We start from the raw sequence: 15,155 nt of genomic DNA on the forward strand, positions 1-15,155 counted from the left end.
AAGAGGAGATCGTCGGGGAGGCGCCATGTAGCGGTGCAGATGAGGATGACCAGCGACAGGTGGATCCAAGGAAGGCACACAATAGGGAGAAGGATAGCGCCGGCCGGGTTGCCTTTGTGGCCAAGGAAGGGAAGGAGGGTAGCATTGATTGGCGGCCGGTGCGCGTCCTCTGGTCAGAGAAGGGGAGGGGTAGATGCATCCATGGTATGGTGGCAACGGGGATAAGGGCGGCCCATGGCCGTGGCAGGCGGTTAGAGCAGGGGAGAGAGGAGAGGGGAGGGGGATAAAGCTGCAATAACTGCGGGCGCAGAGCTCCGGCAAGGGGGGAAGGCACCTAGACGGTGGCGGCCGTGACGCGATGTCGCGCGCGCGAGGCGCGGTGACCGCACTCTGCACATGGGTGCGTGTGGGCGCGGGCGGCATGGCATGGCCTCGTGGCCAGGGTGTTGTGGCGAGGTGCGGGAGGCACGACGAGGGGCGGCGCTAGCAGGCCTACTCGCCGGGGAGGCTGATGGCATGCGCGCATGGTGGCGGGCACCGGCAGAGAGTGGAGGACAAGGGGATTCTAGTGGTGGTGGTGTGGAAGGGAGAGGAGGGCCGGAGGGGGTGCGGCCACGAAGGGTTGTGAGCTCTAGCTCTCGGAGCTCGGTTTGTGGCTGGGTGGCGTCTGCGAAAGCAGACCTTTTGATGTGCCTGGCGTGTCTACCACCTGAGGAAGAAAGAGGGAGGCGAAGGTGTGGGGTTGAGAGGGGAGGCCTGGGTGCCCTTTTATAGGAAGAGGAGGTCGTCAGGGAGGCCCCATGTAGCGGTGCGGATGAGGATGACCGGCGGCAGGTGGATCCAGGGAAGGCACACAACGGGAAGAAGGATAGCGCCGGCCGGATTGCCTTTGTGGCCAAGGAAGGGAAGGAGGGTAGCATTGATTGGTGGCCGGCGCGCGTCCTCTGGTCAGAGAAGGGGAGGGGTAGATGCATCCGTGGTATGGCGGCAACGGGGATAAGTGTGGCGGAACCGCCCAACTTAAGCTGGTTTAAGTGCGCCTAATCGCTGTCGGAACAGCAATTATCCGTAACGCACCTAAAACAGCATAAGTCCGGTAGTCCGTCGAGTGTCCCTAGGACTCCTCGAAGGATCCACGACGTGTCTCATAGCCATACATCAGGATAATATCCGCGATGGGATAATATCAACAAATATTACATTTTTATAGACATATCAAAGGTACGATATATTACAACCATAGTTTGAAATAAACTTAATAGTGCAGGTTAGCGTGGTTCTAAGAATTTAAAACATGAACCAGTCCGGAAGAAAAATAAACATCTAAGTTTTATTCTAGGGTATCATGAGACTCATAAGATACCCTAGATCTTCGGGGCTTCCTCTTCGGTGGGTCCCTGCTGGCTTTCTGAAAATAACAACAAGGGATCCCCTGAGTACGGAGTACTCAGCAAGTCTTACCCGACTAACCAATATAATAGCTTTCTTTGGAAGTGTATGCTAGCTTTTTGGTGTACTTGGCTAATGCAATTTTTGCCGAAAAGCTTACTACCAGTGATGCCTTAGTTTTATCTTTTATTTGGGTTAAGTTATTACCTAACCATTCTAGATGATGAGAAAAGAGTAAATACAACAATAAGGTATTTAAGTCATACATCACTCATTTATCAGAAAGGTATAACATTCATGAATTTACACTACGATGCTCAACAGTGATCAAGTGCATTCATAACCGAGAATTGCAGCGATCCGGATCCATTTACATCTTGCAGGAGAGTACCCTAATCACCAGCTATATACGACTGTACAGGTCGTACGTAACAACTTTTCGATCAGCAAATCCAATGATTGGGAATAAGACTACCCGGACCCAGGGACGCACCCCCACATGGGACCCCACGTCTGGCCTGATCACCATGTGAGTTTCAGGCTACGCCCCTGCCAATCTCCAGCACGTCAAGCGCGGGTACGAAGTATTCCCGATCAGAGAGTTTACTAACCTACTGGGCTTTACTGGTCCCATACCCAGTAAGTGATCAGATGCTTATCACTTGATCAAAGGTTAAGACAACGAATCGGGCCTTAATCAAATTAATCTAGCAGACAGAACTACATCTCTAGCTTCTGTCCGCTACCCAATTCCAAGTTAACCTTCCATATATCACATGTATGACTCAAAGTTTTCCCTAAGGTTGGTAAACCAAGCATTTAAGCAACTAAGCATTTCTATACTTGGGTTATCTTCTAAGGTTTGAACAAGTGGCAAAGATGTCCTTAAGCAAGGTATGATCATACACAAAAATAGGTTTCAAGCAACTCCTAGACTTAGTGCATACATATAGCAAATAACCGATAATTAGACACATGAAATAATAACTCCCAAAATAGATAGGTATAAATGCACCGGGGCTTGCCTGGGATCAACAAAGGTTAGTTCTTCGGAAAATTTCTTTATTAAAAGAGGCACTCCACATTTCGCGAATGATGTCCATCTCCAGCTGAAATCCATGAATTCCACTTCAGGAGTTGTGACGTCTACGATTCAGTATATGCAGGAGTTAGAGATGCAAAACTTTTTGAATACAAGACTATACAAACTTCCTTCATGATAAAGTTGCAAGCCAACAAGGACTATACAATTTATCATGATAAAGTTGCAAGTCAACACACGAAAACCCCAAAGATTAACCCACCATTTTTATTTCCTTTACTAATTCTATCTTAGACTTTTTCTTTTATTTTTAAAAGCATTATAATTATTTTCTAATCTCAAAAACTTAATTCCTATGACTTAATAATGATTTGTGGATAATAAAGCATTTTTCAAGTTTTATACATTTAATAATATTTAAGCATTTATTTAAATACCTTAAATAAAAGGCATTAAATAAATACCTAAATTTTTATTATTTTTCCTAGGGTTTAAGAATTTTAATGCATAAAGGAAAATAAAAAAATCCTAATAAAATTGGGTTCACTAATTTTGGGTACTTCTAGAATTTCCTGTGAATTAAATGGTGAAAACCGCATTTAATCTATTTATCTAATAAAAGAAAACCTAAGGTTTATTTATAAACCCCCGGCCCAAACTTCTCTCACCTAACCTTCTTCTACCCACTATCACTTCCACCTAGGGTCCACCCGGCCTCCTATTCTCCTTCCTTTCTTTTTCATTGACAAGTGGGGCCCACGGTCGGCACCTTTCCTTGGGCTGAAAAGTGGCCCGTCAACTTTTTAACCTGTGGCGCATGGCCTCCTTGCGGCAGCCCCTTTGGGCCGGCTCCCCCTTTTCTCCTCTTTCTCAATCCCGGCCGGCCCACCTTCTTTCTTTTCATTTTATGCTGCGCGGGCCAGCTGGGCTGGTGTCTTCCCCTCGGCCCAAGATAGACGGCTGGTCCTCTTCTTTTTCTTTTTCTTTCTCCGATGGTCGGCCTGCTTAATCCGGCCCACGGCCTTCTTTTTACCCACCGGCCCACTTTCCTTTTCTTCACCTCCACCTGGGCCGCACGACTCATTTTCTTTTCAGTCCAACGGACAGCCCACCGGCTCTTCCTTCTTCTTTACGCCGCGCGGGCTAGCTGGGCCGTCGCCTCCCCTTGGCCCAAGACGGCGGCTGGCCTTCTTCTTCCTCTTTCCTATTCTCACCTGGGCCTCTCCTACCGCACATTGGCATCACGGCCCAAGCACACTGACCGGCCTGCTTCCTCCCCCCTTTCTCCTCACAACCCCCTCGCGCATGTCTTCTTCCTCCCTGCGCCAAAACAGGGGCGCAAACCGCAGGGGGCGGGAGCTCGCCGGCGGCGCCTCCCCGGCGACGCGGCCGGGCTGGGGGCATCCCCAAGCCGAGGCTCCCCCACAGGTGGCGGCGGCCCTCCTGGAGGTGGCCTGTGTCGGGCTCCCCACGAGCGGCGGCACCATGGCCGGCGGCCGGCCGGCGCAAGGCCCGGTGGCGGCACAAAAAAGCTCTCCGGCACGACCTACGGCATCTAAACAACCTAGATACTCTACGAGGACCGACGATTGAAAGGAAAAGGGCCGGCACGAAGAGCTCACCGAGAGGACAGTGGTGGCGGCGGGCGGACCGGTATGGCGACGATTACTGGCTTGCCAACGGGGAGATGAACTTCGGTTGGGTTGAGGGCATCACAGAGGGGTTATGGAAGCTGCTTGATGGGTGAAACGGGAGGGGAGACGGCGGCGTGGGTGAATTGGCCGGCGGCGGCACTGATTTGCTCGAGCTCTGCTCCTGTCGATGTAACACGGCCGGGTGAAAAGGATAAGCGCGGGGATAGCAACGTCTTGGTCTCTCACCGTGCAACGTCCAGCTTGGTTCGTGGTAGGCGACGTGGCGCAGCGGTGGCCGTCGCGCTGGCCGGCATGCGTGAGAGCCGGCGGCGGCACGGCTCTGCCCGTCGCCCCTGTTCCTGCTTTCTTTTTCTTTCCTTTATCTCTTCTCAATCTACATATTCAGGCCTCAAAATCGGCAAATCCGAACCCAATCTCTCGAACATCCCTTAAGCAATCTTGTAGATTGATCCGAGCACTTCAATTGATAGATGGGCCTCTACCTGAGATGAGCACCCTAAGGTCGAGATTTTGGAGCTCCAAGTTTCTGTTAGCTTGTACTGAACTTCAGCGATTCAGTTCGACAGTCCTAAGCATGGTTATTTACCCTACTTTGGCACCAATTTCAGTAGCCCAAATGTATTCCATATAGGCCAACCACTCACCATTTGTGTTCTACAACTAATAAGGATTCCATTTTGCACAAGAAACTAGATAACCTTTGCACTGGATTTTCCTGAAATTTGCTCCAAACATTGCTAGTTAACACTGTTTTCAGACTTAGAATTTATGCAGCTCAAGAGTTGGCCGAAATAGTTAGAGTGCTGACTTTGAGCTTTGATTTAAATTTGATTCTTTCGCTATCTCTGAGCAACAACACCTTATTAAACATGTCCAAGGATCATACTTCACCGCTGTCTAGTTGCCTTTGCTCACTTTTAAGGAAATTTCTCCAGAAATTGGTTCTAAAGTCATGTACTCAATTCCATTTTCAGACTTAACCAAATTCCAGCGAAGTCGCCTATTGTGACAAAGTGCCAACTTTAGACCTCCATTTGAAATAGTTCCCTCCGCTATTCCTGATCAGCAACACCCAAATTTAGGATTCCAAAGTTCATACTTCAACATGGTATAGTTTTCCTGATTTACTTATTTGAGAAATTTATCAGAATTCAATTTCCAAAATGGACTCTGGGCTGTTTTCCTGATTTCTTGTTTTCGTACGGTGAACAGTAAATGTAATCTTTCATTTCCTTCTCTGATTTCTTTTGAGTGTTTAGGATCAAATATTATTCCAAATTTTTGACCCTTAAGTTCTAATCATCTTTACACTTCTATTCTATATTTTTGCCGAATTTTTCTGAATATCAAATTCAAAATTCAAATTTCGGCCAAATTTGACCCGAATTTGATTTTCGGTCAATTTCTTTTTCCTTTCTTCTCGAATTGCTTCCAACTCTTCAAAGTCACTTTGATGACTAAAATGGCGGATGTTACAATAAGGGCGGCCCATGGCCGTGGCAGGCGGTTAGAGCAAGGGAGAGAGGAGAGGGGAGGGGATAGAGCTGCAATAACTGCGGGCGTAGAGCTCCGGCAAGGGGGAAGGCACCTAGACGGTGGCGGCCGCTACGCGACGTCGCGCGCGCGGGGTGCAGTGACTGCACTCTGCCACGGGTGCATGTGGGCTCGGGCGGCATGTCATGGCCTCGTGGCCAGGGTGTTCTGGCGAGGTGCGGGAGGTGCGACGAGGGGTGGCGCTAGCAGGCCTACTCGCCGGGGAGGCTGATGGCTTGCGGACATGGTGGTGGCAAGGCAGAAGAGGGAGGAGAGAGGTAGAAGGGCAGGGGTGATGGGGACGGGTGCGATCCCCAGGAGGTGCGGTGGCAGGCTACCCCGGTGTGCGGTGGCATGGTAGACTCGGCGTGGAGCGTTGGCGCCGCGGTGAACGCGGCGGTGTGTGGCGGCGGCGGCGGTGGGGGAATTTGTCCCCCAACGGTGGGGGCGCTGGCGAGCTGCAAAGGCAGGCCGGGCTAGTGTGCGCGTGCTGGGCCAAGCTGGGCCGCAGCACTGTGCTGGGCCATGGGAGGTGGGAAAGGGGCCGCAACACTGTGCTGGGCCATGGCAAGTTTGATGATGCTTGTCTAGGGTCAAGTGGAAACCTTATAGGGTTTAAGATTGGATTGATATTCAAATTAATATTAATGAAGGAGAAAGGAATTTCATTTGGAAAGATTTAGGATAAGGTTTCTAAGGAAGAGCAATCAAGTGCAACACGCATGCAGTGTTTGTTTATAAAAATAATTTTGAATATTTGGAAAGAAAAGGTTTGCGTTTAGTTTTAAGAATTTTTTAAAAAAAATCTGTAATTTTAAGTGCTCTAAAAAGCGGATGTTACAATCATGTTCAAGAATAATCTAGAGATGGAAGAAGATCATTTGCCCATATACATGAGGTTACGTGAGCAAAGAGACTTGGTCCTCGTGCAACATCGAGTCCAGGAGCTCTAATGCAGAGATCGGCTTCATCAGATTGGTCAAGCAAAGATAATTAGAATAAAGGGGGCAAGGATGGCGTCAAGAAGGAAAGGCCAGTACGTGCATACAAAGGTCAGGGAAATCTATATACAGGATTACGGAAGGAAAGAATCACAAAGCTTAGCACCATGGCTGGGATATTTTATTGTTTCCGTCGGAGATCAACAGGTCTTATATATGAACGTATGGCTGGTAGCCTGTTATGATACGCATGACTAGTAGGCTAGATATAGAATATTAATTAAGGTAGTCAAGGCATATTCGATTTAGGCTTAGAATTTTGTTTCTGGACGTGCGCTGCCCTGTAAATATAAAGGGATGACGGCCAATTGTAATTAATAATCATCAATCAATCAATACAACCTTTCAGCACCACTCTGCCAAAACTCTAGGAGTAGGAGTAGAGTAGAAATCGACGAGTTTCTTCTTGCACGCAAAGTTGCATTGGCTTCAATCTCAGGCGAGCTTATAAGTATCGTCATCCGGTCATTATGTTATATGTATCGGAACTTTCTAGGCATCGTCCAATATTTTGATAGCTAGTTATCGAGTTAACTTAGATTGCAAGTAGAACTTTCTAGGTTTTGTCCAATATTCTATTTGTTTTTGATGTTGCTCTTAGTTTTATCGAGCGCTCATCGAACGGCTTAGATCTGGTTAGATTCTCTTTATCGGCTTCTTGATCATTCACCCATTATCTGATCGTATCGGCTGGTTAGCATGCTTTACTTGCATATGCTATGTCCGATAGATCTTTACTCCTGCCCCTCGCATTGCTAGCTGTCGAATCCTTAACGTCAAAGCGCTACCGATGAGAGGTGATGTTTCGGTTGGGTCTTATCCATATCTCTTGGTAGAAGGATAACGTCATCGAGCCGATAGTTTAGCGTGCGAGGCCTCGCTGCTACAAACTAGTCTGTTAAGTTAGTGGGTTGAAGTTAATGCCCTCTCAGATGTGCTGCCTTGGTTAAATCCAATCCACGTCTCATAACATTAATTAGATCCATTAGCTTAATCGGCTCGTAAGTGGTGGGGAAGAGGTATTTGTTACCATACTCTAATCTTTTATATTAATAAATTGAGGTTAATGCCCTCTCAGCCGTACTGTCTTGGTAAGTCCAATTTATGTCTCATGACATTAACTAGATCTGTTAGTTTATTTGATATGTGCATGGTTAGCAAGAGCTCCTTTTATGGCTATTGTTTCATATTGCATCTATCTTAGCCTGTCGGCTCATATAGCTGATGGCACATGCCATTAATGCTTCTGTTTATTTACACCGTATGATTACATTGAAAAGTGTTTATTCAAAGTAACACCTCGAAGGCTTAGCCGTCTATCGGCTCAGGAATTTAACGTTTCCTTGTCAATTACATGTCAAATTGACTGGTATGCCTTGTGCCTGAAGCTCAGATTTTACGTAGTGATTCGTTGGAATGTAAGGGACTTGCACTACTTGCTGATACCAGGCGCTTGAAAAATTATTTGTTTCGGGCAACAGTTATGAACAGCACCATCAAGATCGGATGGTCACTGTCGCCGAACACAACATCGCTCTCCCTCTCTTTGCGCGTTTCGACACACTCTTCCACCCCGCCGTCCTCCAGCCATCTATGACGGCGTTACAACCGCCGGCATGACCATCAGGTACGGCCGTGCTAATTCATTGCCATGACCCGGTTCCTTAATTTCCTAATTTGGTACAATCATCAAGAATTGCATACATCGATCTCCTAACACATATAAGATGTTATTAACTTCATTCTTATTATTTTAAAAAACTTACTACGTTACATCTACTCATTTAGAGTAGTATAAACCCAATAACTAGCTAGCTTATTTAAAGACTCAAAACATTACCAGCTTATGGGTTAGCATAAGCAGGTAATGTTTCGAGTCTTTAGAGAAGAGCTCTTCTTGGGCTTGTACGCGCCTGAGTCTAGCCCTTGTGCATTTGAACGGTCAAGCATATGGAAGCGTGGTGATAGTTGATAGCCGTCCATCGGGGCTACCACTAGTGATGCTGGGGGTCTGGCCCTCCCGGGCTCAGCCGCTTACCCTCGTACGGCCCGGCGATGCCGGCGTCACCTCCCTCTCCCGCCGCGCCGTCGCCGAAGGCCGTCACCTTGGCATCCACGTGAACCATGGCCGGGCGAAGGAGGCCCGACCCCTCCATAGCCGGCGCCGCCTCTTGCTGCTGCAGCGGCCGGGCCGAACAGGCGTGCTGCTGCACGACGGCGGCGAGCAGCATCAGCACGACGCAAAGAATCTCCCTCGCGCCGGTGCCTGCCATGCTTCTTGCTCGGTTTAATTTTTCAGCTAAGGTAGTGTAGCTAGTGATCGATCGAGCCTGCACGACGTACGACCTATCTGAACCCTAGAACAGTACCGTGCTATGTTAATTTGACCACTGTACTCGAGAGCTAGCTGTCGTTCTTGTGCAAGATCTACGACGGGAAGGTCTTATATAGAGCTCGTGGCCTACCTCGTAGGTGAGGTGCTGTGCATGGCACCGTGAACCTTTTCAATTCTTCATCCATCCAATGTACGTAGCCTGCTTACGTGGAAGGCAACTAAGACTCGTGTAGCCGTGTGTCGATCGGCATCACCATCTGCTACGGATTACTACACCTTTTTTGGGTGTCGTCGTCTATGATCTGCGTCACTTCGCGCCTAGGAGAAAGGCAAAGCCTCTTTGGCATCTTCATCGCGCTCCGATCCCACGGCAAGAGCAGAGACCAGAGGGCCGGGGGTGAGAATGAATTCGACTCTGGATGTGCTTCTGGCGGCGGGCAGCTCTCGTGCGCAGTACACTAGTGGAACCTGAAGCAGCTTTTGAGTTCTGACCGGCGCACTGACCGCGCGGGATTATCTCTGGACTCTCTTGTAAATTTATTCTCAAATATGAGGGATTGCAGGTATATTTTTTATGATTATTGCTATTTAATTCTTTGTATAGTTAATAAGATAATGGTGGCTGATTGGTGGATTATTACTAAAAATAAAGTCTTTATTATCTACAACTCTCTTTCTATAATTAACAAGATAAAGATAAGGGGTACATGCGTTTTTTGCTACTCCTGCTAATATATCGTAAAATCACTAGGATGCCTTGTATTTCAGGATGGAAGGAGTACAAAGCACTCATCTTCAGTAGATAATCAGCACCAGGCAATCACCCAAATTATATCATCGCATCACCACCTAGCTATGACCACAACCTACAGAGATTAGACCATCTCCAAGAGTGCCTAAAAAATAAAAAATAAAGGCTTTTGATTTTAGGAAATTGCAAAAAAACTATTGTGAGTAAAAAATACCCTTCTAACCAACACTTCCCAAAAAGATGTATTGCTGCCACATCATCCATCCGTAGACCCAACACTTCCCTTCCGCGAACAGTAACTCGGACTTTTTCCCCTCCGCCGTTTTTTTGTGTGTTTGGGAGCACGGGGAGGGGAGCAAATTTGGCTCAGGATGGAGCTGGTATTGGGCATGCGGGAAAAATAGAAACCAGATTGGACAACTATTGTAGCACCAATTTTTTCATCTTCCATTGATTATTGACATTTTTGCAAAGGATTTACACTAAACTCAAATGGTGCTCCATTTTATAAGCCAATGGAAGTTGCACTGAAAATTCCAAAATAATAAACTCAAATTGCAAAGGATTTACACTAGAGCCGAGTCTTGACATTATTTTTATAGCGTCGTCCCTAAATGTTACTCTGTTTTTTTGGCAAAATGCATTAACATTACAAATCTTGCTCACTAGAATGCAGTCTCTTAATAACTAAAGTTAGCACAGTCTTTAACCACTTAATAACCCCACGGTAGGTCATGAAGGTCTAATCAACGATCGGATGACGATGGAGCAGGCTATGAACCTAGTCACCGGCCACCATCTTTTTAGGTTAATTGTTCCTGTGATCCACCCGATTGGATCGGTCCAATGTGTCAGTCTGTCAGTGGTTTCGAGAGCTATCTTCTGAAGATTCACATAGTGCTAGTGTTATCCGGTCTTGACACAGGTTGCAACTCGAGCATATGGTCATCCATTGCGCTCCATTTGACCGCCCCCTGAATCGTAAAGGGTAGAAAGATGTTTGAAAATGAAGCATCTTCAGACAGAAAAATGGGCTGTGGTGCTCGCAATGCGAGAGGCGCATAACCTTCTGCAGTGGTGGTGCGCGCTCTCAACCTCGTGAAAAAGCATCTCATCTTTGTGAATGGATCTTCAGGCGTCAAGAGCTGCATAAATGGCTGACTCAGATCTCAGTGAGGACAAATTAGCCACTTTTTGAACATTTTCAAGGAATTCATGCCAGTTGCCATTGCCACTACTAACTGTGTAATCTTACTAACAAATTTCAAGTTGCAAGGCGGGGACAATTTTGATGACCGGAGATTGAAGAATCGGATATATCTAGCTGCAGCAAAGCTACTAGAATTAAAGTTTTTCTAGTGGAAGTGGGGCTTTGCTTTTCGCGTCGATAGCATTCAGAAAAGAAAACGTTAAAATTTCCCAAACACAGAAGGATATGCACGCAGCCACGCAGTAGCGTATCCCTTATGGTTGATTGACTACACGTGCGCTGATGGGGCCGGCCACCATGCTGGAAAATTGTCGCGGGCGCTTTCCGGCCGGCACAAGACGCTCTATGGACCGTGCCGCGTAAGATCCTGATCATCTAGCAAAGGCCCGGACGAGTAGAGTGGTTTCGGCAGAAACCAACTGATCGCCACTCGCGGCTACTGCATGCGCACACATGCTCTCGGCCTAAGGTGGGATACGTTTGCTATTGCTAGCCCACCAATGTTAATTTTCACGCACCTCCTGAACACAGAAATTGAAGCTTCTCTCAGTTGATAACCGGCACAGAGGCAACATGGGCATAAGCCCTGACAAAATGCTTGTCATGGAAGTGCGAGTGCCATATCAGACAACAATAATTTGACGTGGCAATACAAGTCCTGACGAAATTTTCATAATTTTGCTTGAGACCCAATTATGGCCCACTTATTTCTATAAAAAGGCAAGGTTCAAGGCTCGAATTTTTCAGCCTAGTCTATCTTTTCAGCCCAACACCAAGTGGGCCCATTCGTTTTTTCCTGTCACAAAATAATACACGGATTATTTCCATGTAATAACTCATAATGCAATATATTAGCAACTATAAAAAAAATCTCTTTACACACTTTCATGTTCCATCCACGAAAATAGACATACACAGAAGAATATAACAAGAAACATGGCCGTAGGTTTCACATGAATCAAGAACAATTTCCAAAAAAAAGTTATCAACTTGGCTGATTTCACATCTGCAACATAGCCTACATTACATCATCATACACACGCACTGGTACGGCTCTGTTCGCTTTAGCTTATCAGCTGACTTATCAACCACCGAACAGTATTTTTCTCTCACAACAAATCAACCGTTTCAGCTTTTCAACCGGCTTATAAATCTCCAACTTCATGCCACTGCTACTAGTGCCAAGAGGGATCTAGTCAAGTCTTCATGCAAGACGCAACCGGCTGGAATTAACAAATGACCACTGAATAGATCACATCTTACATCATTGTTACATTGATGAAGACACCATAGTGACCATCAAGTAAAATTATATTTGTCAAAAGCTGTAGACAAGCATTATGTTGCATGTAAAATTCTAGAGCCAAAAATTGCATTCATGTGCATTCCGAAGTACAATTATATTTGTCAGGACCCTTAGCATGAAAAAAGTAGTTTATTGAGAACCTAGACATTGCAAACATATACTTATCTAAGAGTGGGGAGGGATTTTTTTTTTAGAAAATAGCAGTGGGAAGGGATATAAAAAACAAACCAAATTCTTCCCGCTCTCCCCTCCCTCATCCGCCTCCCCGCCGCCAGCCTTATCTTGATTTGAGCTCGTTTCGGCTGAAAACAACCCGAGCCATGGTGGAGGGATTTTTTTTTTCTTGTCCAGTTAAAATAACTGTTGAAATGAAAGGTGTGGTTTTGAAACAAAAATATTGATATATTTAACCGATGGATTCATGTCAAAGTGAAAATCCTGTACCTTTATATATAGTCAATGTCAGTGGCAGCTTGCCTCTCCTGTTTCGTGTACAAAGAATTGTAGAAACGACGGGTAGAATTGTCGGAGTCAGATCACTAGGAAAGCACCCTCCTACCAACTGAGAGTTCGTCGCTTCTTCATTCACAGCCTGATCGTAAACCGGCCGCCGGCCTGCTTCCGATCCCCACCGCTCCGACATCTGTCGCTGGCGTGCTACGAACCCAATGCTCTTTATTTCTTCACCGGCATGGAGCCGAGAATTATCAGACGTCCGGGACGGCCGAGAAGGCAGGCTATTCAGGAACCCCTTTTGCTCACAGTAGTGAGCAGCCCCGATACCATTTGTGCAACGGATCCCGCGGCCACGTCGTCGCCGGCCGATGGCACCCGCGCGCACGCGGGGCCTCCCCGCACAGTCCCTCGCGATCCCGTCGCGTGACAGCGACCGCCGATGCCGGATGCCTCCCTCCCTCTCCCCGATCCGCCCCCACACAAAAAGCAGCCGCGCTGATGCCGATCCCATCGGGCTGCCGACCACCGAAGCTGCCGCACCCGCAACAGCGCCCTCGCTCCGCGTTGTCGAGGCTTATCTTATCCGCGATCTAGTAGAGTACGTCTGTTCGATCGCGTCGCGTCGTCCACTTTTTTGTGCTCCGCCGCGCGTGCGCTGCGTGCTGGAAATGGTGAAAGCTGCTGCGCGCGCGGCCTGCGGCTTACGTGCGTCGCCTGGTCGTCGTCGGCACGGCAAGGCCAGCGGCGCTCGACGCGCGTTGCGGCGCACCCGCGGAATCTGCCGAAACGGCGAATCCCATCAATAGAATTGCATAGGCACTATGCCATACTACCCCACATTTCCCTTTACTAACTTATTATCAATTAGCTATTGCGCATTACATAGAAAAAATTATATAAACCATCATGAATATTAGGAGTCTTACGTAGCATGGGGCAACCATCCGTACCAATTCCTTAACTTCATTAGCACCATTTGGTGAAACAAATAAAGGAGAAATGTTACCCTTGCATTGTTCCGACATTGATAAAAAATCAGAAACATATAATGAAACAAACTGATTTTGCTCTAGTAGAGCCTAGATTATAACTAATTGAAGACAAACAGATCGACAAAATGCTGCTCCAAGGACGATTATTGGGCTGATAAGTCAGAAGAAAGTTTCATACGGGAGGCCCATACATCAATTAGCTTGTCGATTAGTAATATAGCCGGATTATTAATGAGGTATCCTATGGAAAAACAATTTGGTTGGGGGCCAGGCTCCTGCCCGCCCCCTTGTCTCCACCCCCTGCCTAGGACGGCCAGCATATCTAAGGCACAATCTCCGATCGTCGAGATTAGAGGATGAACATCGATCATATCGAGATAGGAAAAAAAAATAGGGCAAGAAAAGAAAAAAAAGTAAAAACTAATTGAATTTGGTTCGATTGGAAATGCTCAATCAGCTGTGATCATGTATATTGTTTATAGTGTGGGAAAATTCCCACTCTACCTTGTTAAAAGTCAAAAGTCTTACAAATCTCATACAAAAATACAACTCCTAACTCAAATTAGATCTGGCTCGTTTTATCTGGCGAAGATCTTCTCAAAGTCATAATTATCTTATCCAAACTTCAAAATGGACATTGGTTCTATGCACGCATTTCAATCACCATGACGAAAGATGCACAATGATGTAGTCCAATTTATGATTTGATAAAGTCTGCCAAATCCACAGTAATTTTATCAAACTTTTATATCATATGTAGTAATTAATACAAAGGTAATTGATAGAATCATGCATTGTATATAGTGTTTGGAATTGTAAATAAGAGACATGCAAATCAGACTGAAAGGTATACACCTTTCACTAGTTTGAAAGATATAGCCGACCTTACCTGATTGATGTGCACTTGCGTTGGCCGATACATTCGTCATTTTGTTGTTTCTATAATTGATAAAACAATGTCATCTCAGACATTATTACTGCCACAAATGATTCTGACATGACGCTAACAACAACGCCGTAGCATTGGCCCTTTTTTTCAAAGCTCTATTCTTATGGGTGTTTGGATCCTGAAGCTAAAGTTTATATCCGTGTCACATCGAATATTCGGAGGCTAATTAGGAGGATTAAATATGAGTTAATTATAAAACTAATTACACAGACGGCTAGACGAATCTATTAAGCCTAGTTAATCCATCATTAGCAAATGGTTACTGTAGTAGCACATTGTCCAATCATGGACTAATTAGGCTTAATAGATTTGTCTCGCCGTTTAGCCTCCATCTGTGCAATGGGTTTTGTAAATAGTCTATGTTTAATACTCCTAATTAGTATCTAAACATTCAATGTGATAGGGACTAAAATTTAGCTCGGAGATCCAAACAACCTCTTAGTAGCATATGATGACTTGTCAACAATCTTCAATAACTCTCTGTGTAACTATAGCAGTCTAGCACTCCCGGCCCGGCAGCCTCTTGCCCACTTTCA

The sequence above is a fragment of the Setaria italica genome, chromosome III, assembly GCF_000263155.2.
Source record: "Setaria italica strain Yugu1 chromosome III, Setaria_italica_v2.0, whole genome shotgun sequence".
Taxonomy (NCBI): Eukaryota; Viridiplantae; Streptophyta; class Magnoliopsida; order Poales; family Poaceae; genus Setaria; species Setaria italica.